Source organism: Heterodontus francisci, chromosome 21 (assembly GCF_036365525.1).
Source record: "Heterodontus francisci isolate sHetFra1 chromosome 21, sHetFra1.hap1, whole genome shotgun sequence".
Taxonomy (NCBI): domain Eukaryota; kingdom Metazoa; phylum Chordata; class Chondrichthyes; order Heterodontiformes; family Heterodontidae; genus Heterodontus; species Heterodontus francisci.
This window is the reverse complement of record NC_090391.1, coordinates 45,305,156-45,314,500: the sequence shown is the minus strand read 5'-3', so window position 1 is coordinate 45,314,500 and position 9,345 is coordinate 45,305,156.

Below are 9,345 nucleotides of genomic sequence, written 5' to 3'. Positions count from 1 at the left end.
CAGGGCCTATTGTATCATAAACAGAGAAATGGTCTTGTGCAGTGCAAACTGAGACCGGGTACAAACGCAGCATAAGCAGAGACGACTCCCATTGCAGGAACATCATGGGGTGGATACAGAGTGAATCTCACTCTACGCTCTCCGAAACAGACAGAGAGAGAGATGGAAAGAGAGAAATAGAGAGACACAGAACGACAGGGTGACTGAGAGTGAAAGAGGGATATTTAACATCGGACATAGGCAGAGGAGGAGGCAATTTAACACCTCAACCCTCGAGAATTCGGTGAGATCAGGGCTGATCTGTGATCTAACTAATACCATATATCCCACCTTTGCCCCTTATCTCTTAATACCTTTGGTACTGATAAGCATCAATGAACCCTCAGAGAATCAGAACAGACCAGCGAGACTCAGAAAAGTAAACTTCTGTTGAATTTGTGAGCCTTGTATTGTGGAATGTTTGAGTATTGGTGAGAATGTTGAGCTAGTGAAATTTTGCCCCAGTGGGATGAATAGATAGGGTAGATATTACAACAGTAAGGTACCGCCTGTACTGTAAATATGGACTGAAATAACAATGTAACTGATCAAATTTCAGTTAATACGATGACTACAGTTATACCTGCAATCCTGTGAGAATGTATATAAGACACGATGGGATGAAGTCAAAGTGGGCACTGTCGAATTTGCGAGCTTGATCTTTGTGGGAACACAACGGCTCAGTAAGTTAAAAATATTAAATGGTCAATTCACTTGTACAAGTAAACACGCAACAGAATTGGGTCTGGAATGTCCTATGTGCTGCAGTCCTACTACTACATCTACTCTGTCCGGATCTCTCATGATTTTAAACACATCTATCACAGGGTGGCACAGTGGCGCAGTGGTTAGCACCGCAGCCTCACAGCTTCAGTGACAGGGGTTCAATTCCAGGTACTGCCTGTGTGGAGTTTGCAAGTTCTCCCTGTGTCTGCGTGGGTTTTCTCCGGGTGCTCCGGTTTCCTCCCACAAGCCAAAAGACTTGCAGGTTGATAGGTAAATTGGCCATTACAAATTTCCCCTAGTATAGGTAGGTGGCAGGGAAATATAGGGACAGGTGGGGATGCGGTAGGAATATGGGATCAGCATAGATTAGTGTAAAATGGGTGGTTGATGGTCGGCACAGACTCGGTTGTTTCAGTGCTGTATCTCTAAACTAAACAAAACTAAATCTAATCTCAGTTTCTCTTCTCTGTGGAGAACAACCCCAGCTTCTCCAATCTATCCACGTAACTGAAGTCCCTCATCCCTGGAACCTTGCTCGTGAATCTTTTCTGCACCCTCTCTAATGCCCCCACATCCTTCCGAAAGTACGGTGTCCAGAATTGGACACAATACTGGATGAGGATGAACCAGTGTCTTTTTTAAGCTTCATCATAACCTCCTTGCTTTTATACTCTAAGCCTCTATTTACAAAGCCGTCTTCAAAGATTCTTCAAATATTTAAAGGCACAGCACACGAAAAAATAACTGACCCTGCACAACAACTAAATGTTCTTGGAACATTGGAGCCAGCTGTGGCTCCGTGGGTAATAATACTGCCTCTGAGTGATACGTTTGTGGGTTCAGGTCAGAACACAAAATCTAGTCTGATGCCACCCAACAGAAATTCAGAACTGACCAGCGAGACTCAGAAAAGGAAACTTGTGTTAAAGTTGTGGGCCCCACTTTTTGGAATGTTTTAGTGTTTGAGTAAATTTTTAATATTTACCTATGATACCAAACTTGGAGGAGATGCAAAGAGTGAGGATGACACCAATCGACTGCAACAGGACATTGATAGTTGAGCAGAATGGGCAGACAAGTGGCAGATGAAATTTAATACAGGGAAATGTGAGGTGATGTATTTTGGCAGAAGTGATAGGAAGAGGCAATATCGACTTAATGGCACAATCCTAGAGAGTGTGCAGGGACAGAGGGAACTGGGGATACATGTACATACATCTTTGAAGGTGGTAGGACATATTGAGAGAGTAGTCAGTAAAGCCTATGGGATCCTGGGCTTCATAAATAGAGGTGTTGAGTACAAAAGCATGGAGGTTATGCTGAACCTTTCCAAAGCTCTGGTTAGGCCACAACTAGAATAGTGCATCCAGTTCTGGTCACCACAAATTAGGAAGGATGTGAGGGTCCTTCAGGGGGATCAGAGGAGGGAAGCTTATGTCAGATACAGATAGCTCAATACCACAGAAAGCCGAGAGGAGCGAAGAAAGTGCAGGGGTGAAATTTAAAGGCAAATTAGGAAAGCAAAGAGATAGTCAGAAAATAATATAACCAAGTAAAATCAAGGAAAGCACTGAGATGTTTTATAAATACACGAAGAACAAGAGGATAACTAAGGATAGAGTATTATGGATCAAAAAGGGAATCGGTGTATGGAGGTGGGATTTGTGGGCATGGCTCCCCTTAAAATCTCAACAACTTTGATCAAATCACCTTGATCCTCCTAAATTGCAGGGAATACCTCCCTAGTTTTTGTAATATCACCTCGTAATTTAACCCTTGGAGTCCAGTTATCATTATGGTAAAACTACATTGCACTCAAATGGACATGGACACACCCCCCCCCCCCCACCCCGCCGCCCGCAAGTCTCTTTGGACCTCCAGTGTTTCTAGTTTTTCACCATTTATAAAATACTCTATTCTCGTCTTTTTTACTGACATTGAAATCTATCTACCACAGTATTGCCCATTTATTTAAGATATTAATATCTTTAGTTGAGTTTAGTTATGCAGCACTGAAACAGGCCCTTCGGCCCACCGAGTCTGTGCCGACCATCAACCACCCATTTATACTAATCCTACACTAACTCCATATTCCTACCACATCCTCACCTGTTCTTATATTTCCCTGCCACCTACCTATACAAGGGCCAATTTATAATGGCCAATTTACCTGTCAACCTGCAAGTCTTTGGCATGTGGGAGGAAACCGGAGCACCCGGAGGAAACCCACGCAGACACAGGCAGAACTTGCAAACTCCACACAGGCAGTACCCAGAATTGAACCCGGGTTGCTGGAGCTGTGAGGCTGCGGTGCTAACCACTGCACAACTGTGCCGTAATTTGAGGCGTCCAGCTACACTTCTTACAATGCTGCCTATTTTGTGTCATTGGTAAACATGGGTATGTGGCATTCGACCCCATCATCTTAAATCGTTAATAAATACAACAAAACGGAGACACACACGGACTTTGCACCAGTAGACAGGAGTGAATCATTCCATCCGAGAGGTTTTTCAATTCCAGATTTATGAGTTTTTTATTTGGATAAAAACAGTATTCAAATTCACAACAGCCCTGTGTGGGATTTGAACTGCTTTTTCAATCATCAGCTCAAGCCTTCAAATTAAAACCCATAAAAATAGATTCATTTTGCTACTGCTGTTGGCTGACTGTCTCAGGTTTTGTATATTGTTCCCTTCGCCTCTTCTTCCATGTGTCTGAAGTCTTTGAAGTTTGTCAGACATTGGTAAACTACTTCATGTGGTGTTCTGGAAATACCTTCAATTCTGTGCATCTGCAAGGGACACAATTCAAATTCTCACCTTATTGCAATAACCAAAACCTGCAGGTCCATTCAAACACCCCTATTTCCTGTCTCTGCAAAGATAGCTCACACTTCCACAATGTCGGAATGTCTGAATGGAAACAGTTTTGACACATTTCCCAACATGTCTACTGACACTTTTCAGGGTGAAGCTAAATTCAACTTACAGATTGCAAGCCCCAAATTGAATCTTGAAGAGAGAAGAAGTGACACAAATGAAATCCCAGGTCTCTCTGTCCCTGCACCCAATTTAACATTGTACCATTTAGTTTATATCGCTTCTCCTCAGCCTTCCTTCCAAAATGCATCATTTTACATTTCTCAGCATTAAAGTTAACCTGCCATGTGTCTGACCATTTCCCCAGGCTATGTCTATCCTCCTGAAGTCTACTACTTTCCCTTCCCTGTTTATTACATTGCAGATGGCACAATGTTGAAGTTATGTCCTGTAAACCCTAGTCCCAGTCATTCAAATATCAAAAAGATCAGTGGTCCGAATCCAAACCCCTGGGGAATATCCCTATACCACAATGTACACTGTATACAGTGAGTACAAAAGCAGGGAGGTTATGCTGAACATTTATCAAGCTCTAATTAGGCCCCAACCGGAGAATTGTGTTCAGTTCTGGTCACCACACTTTAAGAAGGAGGTGAGGGTCCTTGAGAGGGTGCAGAGGAGATTTACCAGAATGGTTTCAGAGCTGGGGGATTTTATCCACAAAGTTAGGTTGGAAATGCTGGGTTTGGGCTCCTTGGAACAAAGGAGATAGTGGGGAGATTGAATAGATGTGCATAAGATTATGTCAGGCATAGATACCGCCCTCCAGTCTGAAGCAACCATTCACTAATCCTCTCTGTGTCCTGTCCGTTAGCCAATGTTGTATCCACTCTGTCCCTGTCCCGTTCATTCCATCAACATTCCTTTCGTGAACTAGTCAATTATGAGGCACCATTAAGACGTCCCCATGAGGAAATTGGTCCCAGAGCACAGAAAAAAACACAGACAGGCAATGAGCATCTGCAACAAGAGAGAATCCAACCACCTCCCCTTGGCATTCAAAGCATTATCCCATCGCTGAATCCTCCAGCATCAACATCCTGGGGAGACAGTGACCAGGAACTGAATTGAAGAAATCACATCAGTACTGTGGCTACAAGTGACTCACCCCTGACTCCCCAAAGCCTTTCCACCACCTACAAGACACAAGTCAGGTGTGTGATGGCATCTCTCCACTTGCCTGGATGAGTGCAGGACCGACAATACTCCAGAAGCTCGACACCATCCAGCACAAAACAGTCCACTTGATTGGCACCCCATCCACAACTTTAAACTTTGATTACATCACCCCTTAACCTTCTAAATACCAGGGATACAGAGTAAAGCTCCATCTACACTGTCCCATCAAATGCTGCCAAGCTATTAGTTAGCTATTGAGTAAATCTCTGTACTCTCCATTCTATCAAACACTCCCAGGGCAGGTACAGTGTGGGGGTATATACAGAGTAAAGCTGACTCGATATGTGCCTCTCTTTCCCTTCCTCCATCCAGATGGAGAGAGTAACTGTGAGAGAGACAGGGATAGATATAGAGAGAGTAAAACAGAGAGAGGGAGGGATAGCAATGGGGAGAGAGCACCAGTGAGAAAGAGGAAGAAATTGGGATGGAGAGTGTCGGTCAGTGTTACTGCAAAGCTGTGTTCAGCAGACTGGAAGATTTGACACAGCGAAGATTGGGATTGAGAGGGGACAGAGGGAGATAGAGATAGAGAGAGAGAAGAGGAGAGAGATAAATATGGAGAGAGTAGCAGAGTGATTGAGTGAGTAAGGGAGAGGGGAAGACGGAGATGGAGAGAGATTACCAGTAAGAGTAGCTTTCCACTTCTCTCTCCATGTATATATCTACCTTTCTCACTGTTACACTCTCTCCATCTTTATTTCTTCCTCTCTCCTGATCGTTCATACTCTATGCCTATTTCTTGTACCTCCGTGTACACAGGATTAAATCAAACTATGATTATATTTGGCATTTGCCCTTTCGATCTAACCTAACAACGTGACTGTCTCCAACATTCTCTCTGCGACTGTGAACAGCGGGACCTTGGAGTGAATGTTCACTGATTCCTTAGGGTAACAGACAGCGGAAAACTGGGATTCAGAGAATAACAGAGTGGCAGAAATTGGGAGTCAAAGGGGAACAGAGAGGGAGAGATTGGGTATCAGAGGATAATAGAGTGGCAGAGATTGGGATTCAGAGGGTAACAGGGAAGGAGAGACTGGGATTCAGAGGGTTACAGAGGTTAACAGAGTGGGAGTGATTAGGATTCAGAGGGTAACAGGGAAGGAGAGACTGGGATTCAGAGGGTTACAGAGGTTAACAGAGAGGGAGTGATTAGGATTCAGAGGGTAACAGGGAGGGAGAGACTGGGAATCAAAGAGTAACAGAGAGGGAGACACCGGGATTCAGATGGAACAGAGAGGGAGAGACAGAGAGAGAGAGAGAGAAGGATAGAGGAAGAGCCAGTGATAGATGCAGAGACAGAGATAATGCCAGAGAGAGACAGAGATAGAAGGGGAGAGAGAGGGAGTGACAGAGAGGGAAAGACAGGTGGAGGGAGAGAGAGAGACAGAGAGAGAGAGAGGGTCAGAGATCGAAGAAGAGAGGGAGTGACAGGGAGGGAAATACAGATGGAGGGACAGAGAGAGAGAAGGAGACAGAGGGAGAGACAGATAGAAGGAGAGAGGCAGAGACAGAGAGGGAAAGACAGATAGAGGGACAGAGAGAGAGACAGAGAGAGGAGAGAGAGGGAGTGACAGAGAAGGAAAGACAGATGGAGGGACAGAGAGAGAGAGACAGAGATGGAAGGAGAGAGAGGGATGGACAGGAAGTGAAAGACAGATGGAGGGACAGAGAGAGAGAGAGACAGAGATAGAAGGAGAGAGAGAGGGAGTGAGAAAGAGGGAAATACAGATGGAGGGACACAGAGATGGAAGGAGAGAATGGGACAGATAGGAAGGGATACAGAAAGAGGGAGAGAAAGAGACAGACTGAGGGAGAGACAGAGGTAGAGAGAGCGAGAGAGGGAGGCACAGAGGGAGAGAGACAGGGATTGGGAGAGACTGGGATTGGGAGAGAGGGTGAGACAGAGAGAGAGAGAGAGAGAGGCAAAAATAGAGGAAGAGCCAGTGATAGGTGGAGAGACGGAGATAATGAAAGAGATAGAGATAGAAGGAGAGAGAGGGATTGACAGAGAGTGAAAGACAGATGGAGAGACAGAATAGAGAGACGCAGACAGAGAAGGAGAGAGAGGGAGTGACAGGGGAAGGAAGACAGATGGAGAGACAGAGAGAGAGACGCAGATCGAGAAGGAGGGAGAGGGAGAGACAGAGAGGGAAAGACAGATGGAGGGACAGAGAGAGAGAGAGACAGAGAGAGAGGCAGAGGCAGAGAGAGGGGGTGAGAGAGGGACTGAGACGGAGGGATAAAGAAGGAAGGAAAAATGGTTGAAACAAATGCTGTCCTGGCAGCGAAGGAGGAAGAGAGAGAGGGGGAAGAGAAACGGAGAAATGGTGTCAGAGACACAGACAGAGTTATGGATAGAGGGAGAGACAGAGAGGGAAAGACAGATGGAGGGACAGATAGAGAGAGAGAGTCAGAGATAGAAGGAGAGAGAGAGGGAGTGAGAAAGAGGGAAATACAGATGGAGGGACACAGAGATGGAAGGAGAGAATGGGACAGATAGGAAGGGATACAGAAAGAGGGAGAGAAAGAGACAGACTGAGGGAGAGACAGAGGTAGAGAGAGCGAGAGAGGGAGGCACAGAGAGTGAGAGACAGGGATTGGGAGAGACAGGGATTGGGAGAGGAGGTGAGAGAGAGAGGGAGAGAGAGAGGCAAAAGTAGAGGAAGAGCCAGTGATAGATGGAGAGACGGAGATAATGATAGAGAAAGAGATAGAAGGAGAGAGAGGGAGTGACAGAGAGGGAAAGCCAGATGGAGAGACAGAGAGAGAGAGGCAGAGATAGAAGGAGAGAGATGGAGTGACAGAGAGGGAAAGGCAGATGGAGGGACAGAGATAGAGAGGGAGAGACAGAGATCGGAGAGAGAGGGAGCGACAGGGGAAAGAAGTCAAATGGAGAGGCAGAGAGAGAGAGACAGAGAGAGAAGGAGGGAGAGCGAGAGACAGAGAGGGAAAGACAGATGGGGAGACAGAGAGAGAGAGGCAGAGATGGAAGGAGTGAGAGGAAGTGACAGGGAGGGAAAGACAGATGGAGGGACAGAGAGAGAGAGATAGAGACAGAGAGAAACAGAGAGAGGCAGCGGCAGTGAGAAAGAAAGGGAGACAGAGACAGTGATAGCGAAATACAACGAGAGGGAGAGATGGGGGAGAGAAAGTTGTACGGGGAAGAGAGAGCGGGAGAGAGAGAGGGAGAGAGAGATAGAGGGGGGAGTGACAGATAGAGGGGCGAGTGAGAGATCGAGGGGCGAGTGAGAGATAGAGGGGAAGAGAGAGATAGAGGGGGAGGAGAGGGAGATAGAGGGGGAGGAGAGGGAGATAGAGGGGAGGAGAGGGAGATAGAGGGGGAGAGGGAATAGAGGGGGATTGAGAGATAGAGGGGGAGAGGGAGAGACAGAGAGCTAAATACAGATGGAGGGACAGATCGAGAGACAGAGAGAGGAGAGAGAGGAAGTGACAGAGAAGGAAAGACAGATGGAGGGACAGAGAGAGAGAGACAGAGATGGAAGGAGAGAGAGAAATGGACAGGGAGGGAAAGACTGATGGAGGGACAGAGAGAGAGGCAGAGATAGAAGGAGAGAGAGAGGGAGTGAGAAAGAGGGAAATACAGATGGACGGACGCAGAGAGATGGAAGGAGATAATGGAAGGGATACAGAAAGAGGGAGAGAAAGAGACAGACTGAGGGAGAGACAGAGGTACAGAGAGCGAGAGAGGGAGGTACAAAGGAGAAGAGATAGGCAATGGGAGAGACAGGGATTGGGAGAGAGGGTGAGTCAGAGAGAGAGAGCGAGAGAGAGAGAGGCAAAAGTAGAGCAAGAGCCAGTGATAGATGGAGAGACGGAGATAATGACAGAGACAGAGATAGAAGGAGAGAGAGGGAGTGACAGAGAGGGAAAGACAGATGGAGGGACAGAGAGAGAGAGAGGGAGAGACATAGATAGAAGGAGAGAGAGGGAGTGACAGGGGAAGGAAGACAGGTGGAGAGGCAGAGAGAGAGAGACAGAGAGAGAAGGAGGGCGAGGGAGAGACAGAGAGGGAAAGACAAGATGGGGAGACAGAGAGAGAGAGAGGCAGAGATGGAAGGAGAGAGAGGGAGTGACAGGGAGGGAAAGACAGATGGAGGGACAGAGAGAGAGAGACGGAGAGAGCATCAGAGACAGAGATAGAAGGATAGAGAAGGAGTGACGGGGGTTGTGGAAGACAGATGAAGAGACAGAGAGGGAGTGACAGGGAGGGAAGGACAGATGGAGGGATAGAGAGAGACAGAGAGAGAAGGAGAGAGATGGAGTGACAGGGCGGGAAGGACAGATGGAGGGATAGAGGGAGAGAGACAGAGATAGGAGAGAGAAGGAGTGACAGAGAGGGAAAGACAGATGGAGGGACAGAGAGAGACAGAGAGAGAGGCAGAGTCAGAGAGAGGGGGAGAGAGAGGGACAGAGAGGGAGGGATAATGAAGGAAGGAAAATGGTTGAAACCATTGCTGTCCTGGGAGCGAGGGAGGAAGGGAGAGATGAAAAGAGA